At 46.1% G+C, this 20155-nt stretch overlaps 2 pseudogenes; both read right to left on the bottom strand.

Annotated features, from left to right (window-relative positions):
• Positions 1-14119: 14119 nt before the first annotated feature.
• Positions 14120-15015, bottom strand: LOC142458479 (small ribosomal subunit protein uS5 pseudogene; annotated as a pseudogene).
• Positions 15016-15302: 287 nt separating this feature from the next.
• On the bottom strand, positions 15303-15781 carry LOC142457885 (mitochondrial import inner membrane translocase subunit Tim8 B pseudogene; annotated as a pseudogene).
• Between the last annotated feature and the right edge of the window lie 4374 nt (positions 15782-20155).

Genomic DNA, 20155 nt, shown 5'->3' with positions numbered 1-20155 from the left:
AGCAGGCAGCCTTACCTTCCTCCCTTGGGTTGAACCCGCACCTTACAGTTAGCGGCTCCAAGCTTAATGCAACGCACCATCTGGGCTTATGGTGGGGGCAGTTGTCAGGTGATGGAATGGGACCCTAGGACAACAGAACGAAACACTGCCTGGTCCTACACCATCTACACAACTGTTAACGTTCAAGCTCATCCTTGTGCCCACCGGGTCAGTCCCTCTTGCTAAGGGTCTTCCTTTTTCTCTGACCCCGCCTTTTCCAAGCGGGGAGTCCTTTTCCCAGGCTCCTTGGCTGGGGCTTATTCCCGGAAATATTCCTGGCTCCATACGATGACTCCAGTAGCCCTCCAGCCCAGAGTGGTGGCCTCCAACCAGGGCTTGAGTCTGGCAAGCTCATTTCAGGGGAATCAGCTGCCCTACCGGTCAGGCTCCTCTGTCTGAGCCTCTTCCTGTTGGCTCCGGTCCACAGACTCACTCAGAGAAACGTGGCTGTCTCCAGAGTCCACATGTCCTTGACTCATGACCAGACTACAATAGCCCTTTCAGTGAACGACAGAAACGGCAGAGTTTAAGTGGTGCTGAGAATACGGAGTTCACACAAAAACTGATCCTTAAATAAAGGGCACAATGTTGACCTTTGACTTCCCCAGGCAAAGCTGTGTGGGGTCTGAGAGTGCTTCAGCTCTCTGCAGCTGGGTAGTCTCACACATTGGGAGTTTGAGACCTGGCAGCTGCAGGGACTGTAGGAGCTAGCTGCTGCTGGCCGAGTGAGAGGGGGGTAAGGAGCTGGTGTCTCCCAGGCTCTCTGCTGGTTTACCTCCACTCAGGAAGGGTGCCAGTGTTTACATTCAGCTGGTACCAGTGTGCTTGGGGAGGGCGGTGTAGGTGAGAATGTCAACCAGACCCTCCACGTCTTTGTCTCCATGGCCACTCCTCCCACAGCTCCATCCTGTTCTCTAAGTTGGCTCTTGATCAGCTTTGAGGGCAATAAGATACCACCAACAAAGGCCTTTGTGTCTTCTGAGAAGGAAGTTGAACCAGGCTTACTGAGGTGTGTTTTCTGAACTTGCCCTTCGTGGGCTGCCTTTTGGGTTCTTGACTTTTCATTGTGTGCTCAACTCATCCCCCTGGCAGTGTGGTGCAGGCCACAGACGCTTCTCAGAATCGTACTTTTAATGAATAAAATAAAGTGCGAAGGACTATTAGTATGGAAAAGATGGACAGATGGTTATCAAAACAAACACGCAAACACATGTGCGATAGCTTACTAATACATGACATGATAAGACCTACTGGGAAGTCTGATTCTGACTGTAATTGCGAAGGAGGGTGTGGGAACTGGAAGTGATGTGTCCAGGCATCTGAAGCAAGTGTGGTGAGGGTGAGACAATCTGTGCGTGTACTGGGGACAGTCCCAGGTGCCTTTAGCGCTACCATAGTTTGTGGTCTACCTTCTTAACCAAAGGGACAGCTAAATTTCAGTTAGAGGTTAATGAAAATAAAGGTGTAATATTTTTCCAACCAAGTTTACAGACCCGGTCAGTGTTATCTGGGCACAGCGGGCTACAGGCTCTCCCGAACTCCCTCTTGTGAAGATTCCTGCCGGCAACATCTGCTTTCTTTGGAAACCGTGAGCTACTAGCTGGTGATACTCTAGAGGAAACGGAGGCTTTCTACCCCGCGAGGCTCTGCAGTCTCAGGAGCCCCAGGGGCAGTTAGTTGCACTTGTCCTACGGGCTGCTGAGTCAGCCGCGGTCCCACTGCAAAGAAAGCTTGGAGTCTCACTGGCTGGCAATGCTGGCCCAGGAGTGTCTGGCTCGCACAGATCCTGAGAAGGCTTCACATGCTTGGCTGAAGGTTGGAGTCCACCCATGTGACAGGACCCCGGGTGGCAAAGCACGTTGGTTATATGTTGGGCTGCTAATCACAAGGTTAGCGATCCAAAACCATCCGTCGCTCTCCGGTTCAGGCTGTCTACTCCCATAGAGAGTCAACACTCGGAAACCCATAGGGCAACGCTCCTCGATCTTACCAAGAGGCCGAGAGTGGGAATTGACCTGAGGGCAGTGAGTTTTGAGAGTGTCATCTTGGAAGAAAAGCCTGATGATCTATTTCTGAAAACAACAACAACAACAACAAATAAGCACAGAAAACCTTCAGATTTTCAGAAAACCTTCAGGTGACCCTCTGACACACAGGGGTCACCATGAGTCGGTGGGCATCATGGTCCGGTTTTGCAGCTGGTTGGGCTTTGCAGTCTCCCCCCATTCTCCCCCCTGGGGTTTGTCTCTCACTGCCATTGTCTCCCCCTTCCTCTGGTGCCTCCCAGATGTTGTTCTCTCAGAGCCGAGAGCTCAATGTTTTGGAGTTTAAAGTGGATCTTTGAGAGACAGGGAGTTGTCAGAGGACCCCAATGGTGGACAACAGCAAGCCCAGGTCCAGCAGACTCCAAAGTGGTGTTTTCTCACAAGAGCCTCTGCTGTGCCTTTGTCCAGGAATGGCTCATCTACACAAGGAACAGACCATTGGACCCGTTCGAGGGAAACACCTTTGAATGCTGCCAGGTATGCAGCTTGACATCAGCGCCCTTACTGAGCCTTCGCTGTGAGTTCTCCATGGGGCTCTGTCCTGGGGCACCCAACATGAGTGGGTTTCAAAAGATCATTTGGCAGAAATAAATGCTGTACTCGAACAAGCATCTGATATATGGCAGGAGTGGTGGGCAGCATTGAAAGGGCCTTGACCTCATTGATTAACTAACTGCTTGTTCTACTCTGAGGCACTGAGCAGTCAAAGACTCTCTGGGCAGATAAGGATTCTATTCTAACACCTTTTTTCCTAACCTTTCAGTCAACAAATATTTAACACCTGAGATTGGGGAGCACCAGAGTTTGCGCTATCAAAGAAGTGCAACTTAATTGTAGACATAAGAAGTGAACATTTTTTTTCTGAAATTAAAGATGAATTTTTAAATACCACCTGCTCTTTCCTTATTGACATGTTTAAGTTCCAAAGACCAGGTCATTATACAAAAGTCGACATTGGATGAAAATGGAGGTTGACCACATCAAATCACAAAATGGAGGGTCACTACGTCATTATACAACTGCCAGATTGTATCAGTATATGCCCATCACATTACATCATTACACACATGACAAGCTATGTTACTACAAAACCCCAGAGCACTGAGAATCACAGCCCACCAAGTTGGCACATAATCTTTTTTTTTTTTTTTGTGGCTCGGAGTCTTTATTGATCGGTAATGGCGAGACAAGCGGGTATGACTGCTCCCGCTTCCGAGGCGGCGTCCAGAACCCAAGTGGCAGCCCCGGGAAAAACAGCACATAATCTTAATCACCATTAAAAAATAATTTTTTCACTGCCTTCAAGTTGATACTGACAAATAGCCAAGTTTTTAAAAGATAATTTTATTCGGGCTCTTACAGATCTTATAAAAATCCATACATCAATTGTATCAAGCATATTTGTATATATGCTGCCATCATTATTTTCTCTTTTTTAAAACATTTTATTAGGGGCTCATACAACTCTTATCACAATCCATACATACATCAATTGTATAAAGCACATCTGTACATTCTTTGCCCTCATCATTTTCAAAGCATTTGTTCTCCACTTAAGCCCTTTGCATCAAGTCCTCTTTTTTCCCCTCCCTCCCTCCTCCCCCTCCCTCATGAGCCCTTGATAATTTCTAAATTATTATTTTGTCATATCTTGCCCTGTCCGGCATCTCCCTTCACCCCCTTTTCTGTTGTCCGTCCCTCAGGGAGGAGGTCACATGTAGGTCCTTGTAATCGGTTCCCTCTTTCCAACCCACTCTCCATCTACCCTCCCAGTATCGCTCCCTCACACCCCTGGTCCTGAAGGTATCATCTGCCCTGGATTCCCTGTGCCTCCAGCTCCTATCTGCACCAGTGTACATCCTCTGCTCTATCCAGACTTGCAAGGTAGAATTCAGATCATGATAGTGGGGGGGCTGGGGGAAGCATTTAGGAACTGGAGGAAAGCTGTATTCTTCATCGGTGCTACATCGCACCCTGACTGACTCATCTCCTCCCCTAGAGCCCTCTGCAAGGGGATCTCCAGTGGCTGACAAATGGGCTTTTGGTCTCCACTCTGAACTTCTCCCTTAATTCACTATGGTAAGATTTTTTTTTTTCTGATAATGCCTTATACCTGATCCCTTTGACACCTTGTGCTTGCACAGGTTGGTGTGCTTCTTCCATGTGGGTTTTGTTGCTTCTGAGCTAGATGGCTGCTTGTTTACCTTCAAGCCTTTAAGACCCCAGACACTATCTCTTTTGATAGCCAGGCACCATCAGCTTTCTTTGCCACATTTGCTTATGCACCCGTTTGTCCTCAGTGATCATATCATAGAGGTGTGCACCCAATGGTATGATTTTTTGTTCTTTGATGCTTGATAACTGATCCCTTCAGAACCATGTGATCACACAGGCTGATGTGTTCTTCTGTGTGGGCTTTGTTGCTTCTGAGCTAGATGGCTGCTTGTTTACCTTCAAGCCTTTAAGACCCCAGATGCTATCTCTTTTGATAGCCGGGCACCATCAGCTTTCTTCACCACATTTGCTTATTCACCTCCTTTGGCTTCAATGGTTGTGTCCGGAGGGTGAGCATCACAGAATGCCAATTTAATAGTAGAAAGTATTCATGCATTGAGGGAGTGCTTGAGTAGAGGCCCAAGGTCCTTCCGCCACCTTAATACTAAACCTATAAATATAGGCACATAGATCTATTTCCCCATCCTCATATATATATATTTGCTTATATACATGTCTTTCTCTAGACATCTATAAATGCCCTTTGCCTCCTAGCCCTTTCCTCTATTTCCCTTGACTTTCCTCCTGTCCCACTATCATGCTCTGTCCCCACCTGGGTTACAGCTATACCTCTTCGTTACGTTACCTTATCCTTGATCATTTCCTACCAGGCCTGCCACTCCCACCTCACCACCAATTTGGATCACTTGGTGTTCCCTTGTCCCTGGGTTTGTTAACACCACTTCCTTACCCCCCACTACCCCCTATCCCATGTCCCCCTGGAACTGTCAGTCCCGTTGTTTTTCCTCCAGATAGTTCATCCAGCCTATCTTATTTAGACAGACCTGTGGAGATAATAACATGCACAAAAACAAGACAGAGCAGAACCAAGCAACAATATACAACAAAACAACAACAACAAACCACTGACAAAGAACAAAACAAATCAAGAAAGAAAAGCTTGTAGTTAGTTCAAGGATCGTTTGTTGGCCTTTATGAGTGTTTTCCAGTCCAGTCTGTTGGGGCACCACACCCTGGCCCCAAAGTCCACCTTCAGCATTCCCTGGGGACCTTGCCGCTCCATTCCCTTGCTGTTCCGCTGCACTCCCCCAGTGCTTTGCCTCTGTGTGGTGGGATCAGGTCGGGCACAATTCCCACACTGTGTCGCCGGTGCTGTCCCCCGCAGGGCCATGGGTCAGTTAGGGGCGACATGTCTCATAGTAGGGCTGGCCATGTGGTCCTCTCTGTGGACTGACTGCTCTAATGGGGGGGTCATCGTCCTCAGGGCCTGGTGGCCCAGGATGTGCTCCACTCTCTCCTCCTCCCCCTTCATCTGCTCCCATGTGCTCAGATCAGATATATCCTTCTCTGTCATAATTATTTTCTAAACATTTACTTTCTATTTGAGCCCTTGGTATCAGCTCCTCTGTTCCCCTCCTTTCCCATCCCTCCCCCAGTCTTTCTGCTCAGCTGAGTGCTTGTCATTGCCTGGGAGACCCTGGGAGTGTTGCGTCTTCAGGACTGTGTACTTCGATGATTTGTATCCACTTGGCTATGTCACAACTCCGTAGGGGTTGAAATTAACTTGGAGAAAACCAATAGTAACCCCCAGACCAATGCTAATGAACTTTGTCTAGTAAAGATACAGCTGGTTTCTCCTCTGCAGAAAACGATAACCCCAAACATGACATTTCATTGTTCTGCAAACATAACCAGCGTGGCATCTGGTAGCACAGCCTTCTCACCTTTCCTGATGGCCTCTAACCCTCTGGTTTTCAAATTCTCCCTAGGAACAGTGTTAACATCTTACAGGTGCTTTCCCTCCTTAAGAAGTGGAGTAAACTCTCGGATACACGTTAATTCTGGGTGGAAGTCAAGTGTTCACAGTTTTGAAAGACTAAACTTCAGCAAGGCTAAATTATTATATTTTCTTTCCTTTTATTTTTTTAGCAATGCTCGCTTCTAATGAACGGACTTTGCAGCTGCCAACCTAATTGGAAGAGAGAGGATCCCACAATTCCCGTACATGGACCAAAAATCATTTCCAGAAACTGTTCCATTTTTGGGCAACACTTGGAAAGTCTGAATGGAGTTTTAGATGGAGACTTTATGAGAGACTAGGGAAAAGGAAGGAAAATATTTATTGTGGAAATAATGATATTTACTGAGTTCGTTACATATATAATCTCAATCCTCACAAGGTCACACCTTGTATGAGGCTGTAAAGTCAATGAAGGTGTAAGCAAAAGGACAACAGCAAGGCTATCTAACAAGGAAGCTCTTCCTCGTGAACTAGAAAAACTGGTGCCAATGCTGGGGCAGATGCTCGAGATCACAGATGCACAGCTGGAAGGCTTGCTTGGACATCTGGTTCCTTCAGAACTCGGTGAACAAACACACCTTCCCACCCGCACCCACCCTCTCTGACTGAGCAGGAAGGTGGAATGCGCCTCAGTGTCTGCTCTTCTGCAGCAAGATCAGCTGAGAGGTTTGCCTGACCCAGGCAGCCCCACTAGCCAGAAGCTACTGCAGAAGCTAAGTAGCCTCCCCGAACCAAAGAGGAGGCCCCTCTGCTGCCTCCGTGGTGTTTACTTAACAAGATCTAATGTCAGTAGAGTATAATGCACAAATGCCGAAGCTATGCTGTTGAGCGTTTCTTTATTCTTGCCTCTATGTTGTGGTTGTTAGGTGCCAATGAGTCCCTATGGAGTGACTCTGTGTACAACAGAACCAAATGCTACTTGGCTCTGCGCCATCTTCACAATGGTCTCTATGCCTGAGCCCACTGTTGCAGCCACGGCGTGAATCTATCTCCTTGACGGCCTTCCTCGCTTTCACTGCCCCTCTGCTTCACCAAGATGTCCTGCTCCAGGGACTGGTCTCTCCTAACGTGTTCAAAGTATGTACGACGAAGTCTCGCTATCCTTGCCTCTAAGGAGCACACTGGCCATTGTTTTCCCACGATTGACTTGTCTGTCTTTTGGGCAGTCCGCGGTACTTTCAATGTTCTTCTCCAGCACCACAACTCAAATGCATCCAATTTCCTCCTGTCTTCCTTATTTAATGTCCAACTGTCACGTCCATATGAGGCCATGGCTTGAGGCAGGCACACCTTCGTCCTCAAAAGAACATCCCTGCATTTCGATACTCTCGAGAGGTCGTGTGCAGCAGACGGACCTAATGCATGTTCACAGGGAGTTTGCTGAAGGCTGCACGCAGGGCCCCCTGATGTCTACACCACGAGCAGCTCCCGCGCTGCCTGGTAAGAAGGAATACCTAGAGGGGTCTTGGTGGCGCAGTGGTTATGTTAGGCTGCAGTCTGTAAGGTCGGCAGTTGGAAATCACTAGCCGCTCCTCGGGGAGAAGACGGGGTTTTCTACTCCTGTAGAGTCATATCTTGGAGATCCACAGGGGCAGTTCCAGCCTGTCCTACAGAGTCACTGTGAGACAGCATGGCCTTGATGGCAGTGAGATAAGGGGTTCCTGGTTTCTACAGAGCACACAAGCTACCAGAGACAGTTTGTGGGGAGTCCTCATGTAGAAACAGAGGCCAGAGCCTGCTCATATGGTTTCCAGAGCAGTTTTGACCTTTATTTTGTCCTCAGCAGTTACATGAGGAGCTCAGTCATTCTGACACACTCACAAGACCCCGTTTCCCTCCCGGAGGTTCCTCCACACTTTTCAGGACAAATGGTTTTCTTCTTGCTCACCTGGCTCCAGGTCTCCTTCTTAGGCTATTACAACTACCTAAGATGGACACCTCTCTGAAACCCGAGGGCCTGTATCTTCAGGCTTCCCTGATCAGTTACCAGTTTGCCTCTTGTCAATAAAAACAAGGCTGGTTTGCTATGCCTCATTCTCTCTCTCTCTCTTTTTATTTAGTTTAATGTATTTTAATAGCAAACTTACAGGAACAGCACAGAAGACAGACACTAAAAGCATTTACTTGCATGTAGAGCAACTTGTTAGAAATGTATAGTGGATGGATGGAATTTACTGTGTGATAAAAATGCTGTAAACACCATTTAGTTGCTGTCAATAAGAAATATTTCCAAAAAATCCAAATGCTGCCATTGTCCAAAAAAATGTAACAGGTTTTTTTGGTAATTGCTATACAGTTGAACTGCTGATCCATGTTCACTGAACATCTTGCAATAATGCCGCAGGTCCCCGCATTATATTAACATTTCACACACAAATGAAAATAGAAAAACTGCCAATACCTGATTCCGGACCCCCATTTTTCCATTCGCAATCATCTACTTAGGTACCTTTGACTCCGTGGGAAAAATAATAAATAAAAAGGAACGTTCAGAACTACCCAAAACAGGAAGAAGAGCATCTTTTTTTTCTAAGAATGAAATGTTTCCCATCATAGTGGATTCGTCAGCACATTGTCCACGTAGGCGGCCTGCGAGATGGACGTCTTCTGGCATAATTGTTACACGTTTGACATGGATAGCACACAGGTTGGTGTCTTCAAAAAAAGCCAACCAAAGAGGCCTCCCCTACCGCCTGGCAAAGCACCAACAGCCCCGCGCTGGAAGCGCACATGCGTATGGAAGTTCCGAGCCAGAAGTTTGTCGCGCCAGACGCGGGAAGGGAAGTTTGGGCATCAGAAGGCGGATGGACCTCTGAGAGGGTCGAATCTCCCGAGGGGCGCGGGACCAGGCCTGTGACCTTGAGGTTTCCGCACCCCTCCAGGAGAGGGCGCTCTCTGGCGGGCGGCGTTTGCGGCGTGCTGCGTGCTTGGCGTGCGGCGTGCGGCGTGCTGCGTGCTGCGTGCTGCGTGCTTTACGGCCTGTTGGTTTGCGGGCAGTCGGCTCTGTGGGAGTCAAGGATGGGAGCGAGACTCGTCTCCTCACCTACCCGCTTCTCCTTCAGCTGGAGCTCCGCGGGCCCTGGAGCTCCTTGTGGTTCTGACTGGCTGGCTCCCGGGAATCACAAGTCCTTCCAGCTGATCTCCCCAGAGGCCTTGTCATCAGCTTGGCCCAGTTTCCCCTTTGGGCTGAGGGAGCCCGTGGTGCAGGGCCGAGGACAGCGCAGCTGAGGTTGCCCCAGGAGACAGTCAGTGCAGGGAGAGCGGGCAAGAGCCCAGTGGAGAAGCTTCCAGAACCCCCTCCCCCCCGCGGGGAGGAGAAGTTCAATCCGGAGAAGCCTTTCAAAGGTGCCAGAGCTGCGGAGAGGCCCGCGTGTCTGACCCCGCAGGAGCAGATGAGGGTCGCGGCTGGAGAAGGCCGCGGGTAAGTTTAGGACAGCGGGTTCAGGACAGTGGCTGGGGTCTGAACACAGCGATTAGGGAGGGAGGTGATTGTCAAGTGGAGGCCCTGCGTGGGGTCCGCTCTCACTGGGGAAGGGGAAAGGTGAGTTTGAAAAGCTCACAGCGGAAAGACTCTTCTGCCGTTGTTGTGGACCCGAGGGAAGACGTGTGGAGGAAAGCAGAGCTGGAAAAGGCACAAGATAGGGGGCATCGTTGAGAAAGCGAGCCCCGGTGAAGGAGGAACCTTGGGAAACCAGACTGGGGATAGGTGTTGACACAGCCATGGTGGCCCTTGGGGAAAAAACTGTTGGGTGGGACCTCTCAGTTGAGCTCAAAGGTTCTGAAACTCAAATCCCCAAGTCAGAATCTTGGGATTTCCTTAGGGCAAAGGCTTGTGAGGACAAGAAAAGAAGGTGAGCATGGCTGACTTACAAAGTCCCTGCAGGCCCCACGCCAGCCAATTGGCTGCATGAAAAGAGCAAGTGAAGGCAGAGAGAGAACACACACACAGATACACTTATGCTCACCCAAATGCACACTCATATACACATATATACACTGGCAGCACATGTACACAGATAAATATACCCACACACACACCCAATTGGCAAACCAACAGCAGGCTTGGCTCCAATTTCCTTTGGGTGGTCTCTAAGGAAGAAGTAGATGAGAAAGTAAGAACACAATGTCCAAGGCCTGAAATAGACTCCCAGCTCTCCCTCCTTCTAACTGCCCTGCTGCACATTGGAACAAACGAATAGCAGAACGCCTCCAGCCAAAGCACCCTGACTCAACTCCTGCGTAAACGCACACCAGCACAGCAGGGTACCAGTGATGCACCCATAGTCGGAGGCATACCTGGGGCCTGGGGCCAACTGCCTTTGCTTGGGGGCCCAAGAGCCTAGAACCAACTGCAGGCTGTTCTAACATAAAGGCCCCTCTAAATAACTGCTGAAGGGCAAGTAGAATAAGGGGCTTGGGCGTAGGGTGGGTCAGTGGTGGTGGGTGGGTAAAAAGACAATGTCAAGGAATCTAGGAAGAAAAAGAATGTTTGGAAATGGTGGTAGCAATTGTACAATTCTGCTTGACGTGATTGAACTCTGGAATGATATATGTACTAACTCCTAATTAATAATGCATTTTAAGAAATAGCTGCAGAAGGAATGGTGAGCTGAATGTAGTCATTTTAATGTAGATTAGAATATGTGTTTGTGTGTGTGGATAACTAGCATGTAAGTAAGTAGCTTTTGGATCAGTGACTAAATAGATGTACAAGTATTGGAAAAGATATAATTAGCACCGTAAGCCCTTGATTTTATAAATGCTTTTGTTTAGGACAAGGCTAACTGAAAGAAAAAAAAAGATGGGACTTGAAGTTGAATTTGAGAAAAATATAGTGGTACAAACAGATATGACAGTCACTGAGACCAAGGTCCACCCCAACATTACTCCCAAGAGCCTGTGGCCCCTTTCTGCCTTGGCCGGGGAGAGGAAGACGCGCTCTGAACATTAGGCACTGCTTGGGCATTTGCTTGGGGTTTCTGTTGGAGGTCAGTCACAGTCCTATGAAGTATGATTTCTTGAGAAGTGTTACCAACTTCAGCAAAGTTCTGTAGTTTGCCCAAGATTAATCAACTGTAAGCGTCAGAGCTAGAATTGAAAAGCAGCGCTGGCCAACTTCAAAGCTTGGCTCTGTTCGCTGTCTACCACGCAAGGAGTGGTGTGCATTGAAGAAGATTCAGAGGAGGGAGGAAGAAGGAGTTTCCTTATCTTGTAAAGTTAGCACGTCCAGCTCAAGAAATCGCCCTGCGTGAAACATTCATTCTGATCTAAAAGACAACTAAAGAAATAAAAACATTGGAGATGGAGCCTCTTTGAAAGTAAGTGGGCAGCCACTGGATGGTGGGAACTAACACTTAAGGATTTGTTGCAAACAAGGGTTTACGTTTATTGCCTATATTTGAGGAGTCTTGAGTGTTCAGTTCTCCTTTCCTGCCGGGATCGAGCAGATTGATTTCATAACTGACCGTAGGAGATATAAAGGCCTGCCCCCACATCCCAACTGGAAATTGCAGTGAGATCTCCCCACCCTTAGAACTCTCTGTAGGATTGGCCGAGAATTCCATGAAGTCTACCTTGTAGCTCAGTTTCGTCCTCTCCCTAGCCCTCCTTCCTTCCTCTTGCGTCCATAGAGGAGAGCAATTTATAATATGCACACTCATTTCCTCCAAAGAGCCAGCTTCCCGGAGAACCCCATCTGCTGCAGAGTGGGGTCACTATACCAACTTGACTGCTGTTCCTCTTTGAGATGCAAAAGATGCTGATTGCCTTAACCTGCAGTGTTACAGAAAGCTTCATCATGCACAGTTACACCCACCATTGAAAACTAACATTTACTTCATATTTCAGACTGTCTCTTCTCAAATACAGTGTAGGTGGAAAGGCATGATGCTTATCGATTTTCTTTGTTCTGGGAAGCCTGGAATGACTTGTCCTCTAGGCACTGTCTCAGTTTCCAATAGCTATGATGCAAATGCCATGAGTGGGTGGCTAAAACACACAGAACTGTGTTTCCTGATACAGTTCCTCCTACAGTACTATCACGGGTTGGTGTCACCCAGGGAAGTAACTCATGTTGTCACCTGCCCCGCTCCCAAACCTCTGAACCCTTCCCATACAAGACCCTACAGAATCCCGTGCCATCCCTATCCTACCCTCCCCCGCCCCTTCCCCCTCTGGTCTAGCCAGATTTGTAAGATAGAATTAGGATCATGATAGTGGGGTGGGGGGAGGGGTTGGAAGCATTTAGGAACTAGAGGAAAGTTGTGTGTTACATCGCTGCTACATCACACCCTGACTGGTTTGTCTCCTCCCCAAGACCATTTTGTAAGGGGATGTCCAGTGGCCTACAAATGGGCTTTGGGTCTCCACTCCGCACTTCCCCCTATTCACAATGATATGATTTTTTATTCTGATGATGCCTGATACCTGATCCCCTTGACATCTCGTGATCACACCGGCTGGTGTGCTTCTTCCATGTGGGCTTTGTTGCTTCTGAGCTAGATGGCTGCTTGTTTACCTTCAAGCCTTTAAGACCCAATATACTATATCTTTTGATAGCCGGGCATCATCTTTTCCTGTTAAGTTGAAGTTTTTAAAATAGATTTCAGAGATTGGTCCTTTGTCTGATATATCATTGCCAATTTTTCCCCCAGTCTATAGATTCCCTCCCCCCTCCCCCCGGTTTGATTAGGATTCTTCTATAGAATCCTTTTTTTAAAAATCATTGTATTGGGGGCTCATACAGCTCTTATCACAATCCATACACCCATCCATTGTGTCAAGCACATTTGTATATTTGTTGCCATCATCATTCTCAAAAACTATTTTCTTTCTACTTGAGCCCTTGATATCAGCTCCTCATTTCCCGACTCCCTCCCCTCTCCTCCTCCCTCATGAGCCCTTGATAATTTATAAATTATTATTATTTTGTCATATCTTACACTGTCCGACGTCTCTCTTCACCCAGTTTTATGTTATCCGTCCCACAGGGAGGAGGTTACATGTAGATCCTTGCAATCAGTTCCCCCTTTCTACCCCACTTTCCCTCCCCTGTCCCAGTATCAACTCTCTCACCACTGGTTCTGAAGGGATCATCCATCCTGGATTCCCTGTGTTTCCAGTTCCTATCTTTACCAGTGTACATCCTCTGGTCTAGCCGAGTTTGTAAGGTAGAATTGGGATCATGATAGTGGGGTGGGGGAAGCATGTAAGAAGTAGAGGAAAGTTGTATGTTTCATCATTGCTACCCTACCCCCTGGCTGGCTCATCTCCTTCCCGAGACCTTTCTGTAAGGGGGTGTCCATTTAAAAAAATTTTATTGGGGGCTCTTACAGCTCTTACCACAATCCATATATCCATTCATTGTGTCAAGCATATTTGTACATTTATTGCCATCATCATTTTCAAAACATTTTCTTGCTACTAGAGCCCTTGGCATCAGCTCATTTTTTCCACACTCCTTCATGAACCCTGGATAATTTTAAAATTTATTTCATGTTTTATGTTGTTCAATGTCTCCCTTCACCCACTTTTCTGTTGTCCATCCTCCTGTTTCTGTTGTCCATCCTTCTGTGAGGGGGTTATATATAGATCATTGTGATTGCTTCCCCCTTTCTCCCTCCACCTTCTCCTTACCCTCCTGGTCTCGTTACTCTCATTATTGGTCTTGAGGGGTTTATCTGTCTTGGATTCCCTGTTCCAACTCTTATCTGTACCAGTGTACATGCTCTGGTCTAGCCAGATTTGTAAGGTAGAATTGGGATCATGATAGTGGGGAGTGGTGTCTATTCTCCATTTGATGTATTTAGACCCTTTGTAAAAAATCAGTTGTCTGGAGGTAGATGGTCTATATATCTGTATATCTCTTGGTATAACCAATACTAAGATGTTTTCAATGTGTAGATGTTTTTAAGGTTGGGAGGTCTTCTACGTTGTTGTTCTTCTGTAGTCGTGCTTTACTTACCTGGTCTCTTTCTTTTTTTTTTTCCCCAGGCTCAATTCACTTTATTACATTTTGTATAAAATTGACTATGTGGTAGCCACAGCTGGAGACTCTGGTGTGGGTCTTCACAAGATAGTCGGTGAATTCCTGGTAGGGAGACTTGGTGAACACGGTCTCTTTCCAGAGGTCAGGGGTCAGATAGCTGTAGGTCTTGGAGATGGCATCAAAGGTGGCTTTGGCAAAGTTGCCCAGGGTGGCTGTGCTGCCCCTAGCTGACTTGTAGCAGTCATCAATCCCTGCCATCATCAGCAGTTTGGCACAGGGGCTGAGACGATGGCAGCGCCCCTGGGGGCAGGGATGAGTCGCACCAGCACAGACCCACAGCGGCCGGTCACCTTGCAGGGGACCGTGTGGGGCTTGCCGATCTTGTTGCCTCAGTAGCCTCGCCGCACGGGGACAATGGACAGCTTGGCCAGGATGATGGCCCCTCGGATGACGGTGGCGACTTCCTTGGAGCACTTGACACCCAGGCCAACGTGCCCATTGTAGTCCCCGATGGCAACGAAGGCCTTGAGCCTGGTGCGCTGGCCCGCTCGGGTCTGCTTCTGCACAGGCAGGATCTTCAGGACCTTGTCCTTGAGAGCCATCCCCAGGAAGAAGTCAATGATCTCAGACTCCTTGATGGGCAGGGAGAACAGAGCGATCTCCTCCAGGGACTTGATCTTCATGTCCTTGACCAGACGACCCAGCTTGGTGACAGGGAGCCACTCCTTGTCTTGGGCTTTGCCCCCCCGCGAGCTCCGCGGCCTCGTCCACGGCCCCGACCCCCGGCCGCGACCAAGTCCTCGCAAGCAGCTGCCGAAGCCTCCGCGGAAGCCGCCGCTGCAAGCTCTGGCTCCAGGGCCCCCAGGGCCCCCAGGCCCTCCCGCTGCACCGGCGTCATCCGCCATTTGGTGTTTCCTCGGAGAAGAAGCGGTCTCTTCCTTTTCTATATAAAGTTAGTGATTAGTTTTTCCATCTTTTTATTCCCCCATATTTTTAAAGAATGAATCTGGAATCTGGATCAGAATTGCATTACATTTACCGGTTGCTTAGGCAGTATGGACATTTTCCACAATGGTAAGTATTCCTATCCAGGAATATGGATTACTCGTCCATGTTTGTAAGTCTCTTTTGGCTTCTTTTAGTAGTGTAGCTTTCTTTGTACAACTCTTTATTTTATTATTATTTTTTTTTGGAGAATTCACATTTATTAAATAATTGGTGAGATACAATCTGGAGTTTGGGAATTTCAAATAAATTTTATGTTCTGAACATTTGATCTGTTACTTTTTAGCACCAAGAGGCTTGGCATCAGCCTGATCACCTGATAATAGATGTCATCCTTACTCCACGGACACTTCAATAATAGCAAGTCCTTTGCTGCTCTGTCACGCTCCTAAGAGACAGCCTACTGTCCTTTCTGTACAATCTGGGCAAACCGACTGGTGATGGCAAGGGTGGTATCAATGAAGCGGTCCACACAGCTAGAAAGACAATTTTCAGTGCGAGAGTCTAGGCGATTTCCTGGCTTCTCCACACACTTATCCCAACATAGCTCCATGAAACGATGCACCTGTGCAGTGAATTGCGCCTTCTGTTGCTCGGCCGCCACAAGGCGCTGCAATTCCACTTCGTCCGCCTCCCCCAGCTCCGCCATCGCCTCCAAGCCTCGGCCTCGGCCTCCAACTCTTTATTTTTATAAAATAAAAATTTGGGGTAACTAGTATAAATGGTATTGTTTCCTTGAGTTCCTTTTTAGAGTTCTCTGTTACTGTGCAGGAATCTGATCCATCTTGCACCCAACAATGTTGCTGAATTTTTCATTTGTTTCCAACAATTTTCTTGTTGCGTCTTTGATGATTTCTACTTGTAGAATCATCTCATCTGCAAATAGAGTTTTATTTCTTCTTTGTCAATTTGGAAACCTTTGATTTCTTTTTGTTGTCTAATAGCCCTGGCTAAAACATTCAGAACAATATTGAATGAGAGCAGTAATAAAGGGCATCCTTGTCTGGTCCCTCTTCTCAGTGTCTCCCTATTGAGTGAGATACTGGCTGTCGACTTTGCATGTATGTTCTTTATTATGTTGAGAAATTTCCCTTTATTTCCGTTTTGTTGAGAGTTTTTATCAGGAATTGGTATTAGATTTTGTCAAATGCTTTTTCTGCATAGTTTATATCTGGCCATGTAACTCTTCTCCTTTGTTTTATTTATATGGTGGATTACAGGGATTGTTTTCCTAGTGTTGAACCATATTTGCATACTTTGTATGCTATATTCACTTAATCAAGATATATAGTTGAAATTTTGTTGGATTCCCTTGGGAAGAATTTTACTGAGAATTTTCATATTTATAGTCATAAAGGATATTGTTTGATAATTTTCTATTCTGGTAATGTGTTTGCCTGGTTTGGGTATCAGGGTTTTACTCCCTTCAGGAAAATTATCCAGGAGTTTGCTGTCCTTTTTCTATATTCTGGATTGGAGCCAACTCTTCTCTGAATGCTTGGTAAATTCCCCAGTGAAATCATCTGGCCCTGGAATTTTTTGGTTGAGGTTTTTTGTTTGTTTTTGAATTTTTAAATAACCTGATTGATTTCTTCTTTTTTTATGGGTGTGTTGCGATTTTCTGCTTCAGTCTTTCCTAATTTAGGTAGGTAGTGTGTTTTAGAAATTAGCCCATTTGTTCTAGGTTTTCAAATTTGTTGGATTATAATGCTTCATAGTATTGCTATTGTCTTTTTTATTTTGGTTGGTGCGGTTGTGATATCATCCATTTCCTTTATCATTCATGATATTTTCATCTTCTTATTCTTTGTTAAGTTTGTTGGTGGTTTGTCAATTTTGTTAATCCTTTCAAAGGACCAACTTCTTGTCTGGTTGATTCTTTCTATTGTTTTTTCTACTTTCTGGTTTCCTCAGTATTTTTTGTAAATTTGATGTTGTTTTTACAAAATCTTTTCAATTTCTCCTTACCTGGAAATGCCCTTATTTATCTCCCACATTTGAAGAATAATTTTGCTTGGTATAAGAGTTTTGCTTGGCAGTTTTTTTTCCTCAAAGATTTTATTTATCACCAACCCCTCCGCCCCCAATGAATAGTGGATATAGATTGTCTTCTTAAGTAAAACACAGTGCGCAGAAAGCATTTAAAAAGTTTTTAAAATCAGGTCTGTTTTATTAATAAATTCTATATCATTAAAAAATATTTACTTCTCATTCCATGTCTTCTTGCCTGCACAATTTCTATTGAAAACTCTGAGCTTATTCTTATTGATTGCCCTTTTTTAGGTATTTTTCTTTCTCTCCCCGAGATGCCCTCAGGATTTTTCATCTCCCTGACATTGGGGTTTGACTGGCATGCTGTGGTCAGTCTCAGGATTTTTCATCTCCCTGACATTGGGGTTTGACTGGCATGCTGTGGTCAGTCTTTTTTCGGGGCTCTCTCCTGTTCGGTAGTCTTTTTTGCTTCTCTTATGATGTTAGTCTGATGATCTTAAGACTACCTTCTCTGTCCCTTTTTTGTTTGTTCCTGTTCGGAATGCCTGCCAGGTCCTGCCTTTTATATTCCTTTGATAGTCTCATAATCCTTAGACTTTCTTCAGATTGTTCTGCTCTATTTTATTAATCATTCTCAGATTTCTATCAAGAGATTTGTCATCAAGCTCACTAATTTTGCCTTCCTTTGCTTTAATTCTATAGTCTTGTACTTTCAAAGTATTATCTAATTCTAATATCTTAGTATTAATCTTTTGGGCTTCTGTTTGGAGTTTTTATAGGGGTTCTAATTTTGCATTTGTCTTATCACATTACTCTTGAAGTGTTTTCCCAAGTTCTATAGCTTTTCCTTTCTTTTTCCAAACCCTTACCCGCAATCATTTTCTCCATTCACTGAAATGCTTGAGATTTATTCTTCTGAATCCCTTTTCCAGTAGTGCCTGTGCTGCTCCTTTCTGGAGTGCCCTTCGGCGGCTTGAAGCTAAACAAGCGGCCAGCTAGCTGAGGAGCACAAAGCTCACGTGGAAAAGTACACCAGCCTGTGTGACCATGAGGTGTCAATAGGATCAGGTATCAGGCATGAAAGACCCAGAACAAAAAAATCATATCTTTGTGAATGACGGGGAGTGTGGGGTGGAGACCTAAAGCCTATCTGTAGGCAGCTGGACATCCCCTTACAGAAGGGTCACAAGGAAGACACGAGACAGGGTGCAGTATAGCCCCGACGAAACATACAACTTTCCTCTAATTCAAGTTGGGTACCATCTAAATCTAATAATTTCTGGGTCATAAAAAGAGCAGATGAGCACAAGGGAGGAATCCATTCTGTTGACCCTCTAATTTGTCCATTAGCTTCCAGCAACAGTTCTCAACCTTCCTGATGCCACAACCCTTTAATACAGTTCCTCATATTGTGGTGACCGCCCCCCAGCCATATCATTACTTTTGTTGCTACTTCATCACTGTAATTATGCTACTGTTATGAATTGGGGGACCTCCTGTGAAAGGGTCGTTCGACCCCCAAAGGGGTTGTGACGCACAACTTAAGAACTGCTGACTTCCAGGACTATGAGAAAATTAATTTCTTTTCTTTAAAGCCACCCACTTATGGCATTTCTTTCATACCAACACTAAGAGAGGGCCTGTAGGTGATACATTAAAATATTGAGCTTTTTTATTGGGGTGTGTGCTCTGCCAAGATTAACTGACTAGGGCCTGGGAAGTCCTTTTCCCTGCTGCCTTGGGGAGACTGCAATGGAGCATTAAGGATGGCGATTGGAAGAAGGGGGGAGGAGGCAGCAGGCTTTCCCCCTAACTTTTTAGAGAAGAAAGGAACAGATTGGATGTGAAAAAAGATAGGTGTGAAAGGGGGAATTAACAAAAATTTATTGCGGATTGTGTACCTCATATTTGAGAAATAGAAGAAACAATTATGTAAAAAATTACATTACCCCGGTGATCTTGTTGGTTTCTCAGATTGCAACACTGTTCTAAATTCAGCCCACAACTTGTTTTATTACCACAAATATAATGATTAACTAAGAAGCTCTGTGCCCCGGGAAGGCTCAGGGTGCACACCTCTCTTTAACTTTCTCTCTTTAACAGAAGACAATGTTATTATTTTCTATGTCATCACAGTTTTTTTAGCCTTCTACATGGGGTGTAATACTTTGGCAGAGTTCACCAAAAGAATCGAACTTGTCACTTGGGGCTGAAGTCTGTGTTGTGGACGACAATTCCTGTATTAAAGTTCTCATCCAATGAAAAGCCCAAATATCTGCTATCCATGAAGACAACTAACATTCTGCCCTGCCCCTCCAGTTTGCAACCTCTCTTCCCCAGACTCAGTTGCTTTCCACCATCCCAGGATGCGGGAAGAAATAGGTGATTCTCTTTTGCCTAGAGGTTTCTTGCCTAATAGTCTCCTTCCTTCAGTGGCAATTGGCCTGTCTTTACCCCGAGGGCAACAGTGGAGGGAGACTGAAAGAAAGTGACTCAAGGAAATTTAAAATTCTGCGGGCTTTTATTATTATTATTTAAATCATCGTATTGGGGGCTTGTACAACTCTTATCACAATCCATCCATCCATCCATTGTGTCAAGCAATTTTGTACATTTGTTGCCATCATAATTTTAAAATCCTACCTTTATGTGTTGTTGCATCCCGCCTTTCGTAAACCTTGGCATCCCACCTGGGCATTGGTCTGGCGCTCTCATCGTGAGGGTAGACCGGGATGGTATTGACACGTTTCCCCTTGGCTTCTAGGTGTTTTCACTTGGGTCCCTAGGACAGTGGTTTTCAACCTGTGGGTCATGACCCCTTTGGGGGTAGAACAACCCTTTCACAGGGGTTGCCCAATTCATAACAGTAACAAAATGACAGTGATGAAGCAGCAACGAAAATAATTTTATGATTGGGGGTCACCACAACATAAGGAACTGTATGAAAGGGTCTAGGCATTAGGAAGGTTGAAAACCACTGCCCTAGGAGACGTCCCCTATTCCAGGCTAGTTGAGTTTGCCTGGGCAGCAAAGCCTTGGATCCTGTAGAAC

The sequence above is a fragment of the Tenrec ecaudatus genome, chromosome 10 (genome assembly GCF_050624435.1).
Source record: "Tenrec ecaudatus isolate mTenEca1 chromosome 10, mTenEca1.hap1, whole genome shotgun sequence".
Taxonomy (NCBI): Eukaryota; Metazoa; Chordata; class Mammalia; order Afrosoricida; family Tenrecidae; genus Tenrec; species Tenrec ecaudatus.
Note: the sequence above shows the minus strand (reverse complement) of the source record. Positions and strands in the feature narration are given on the sequence as shown.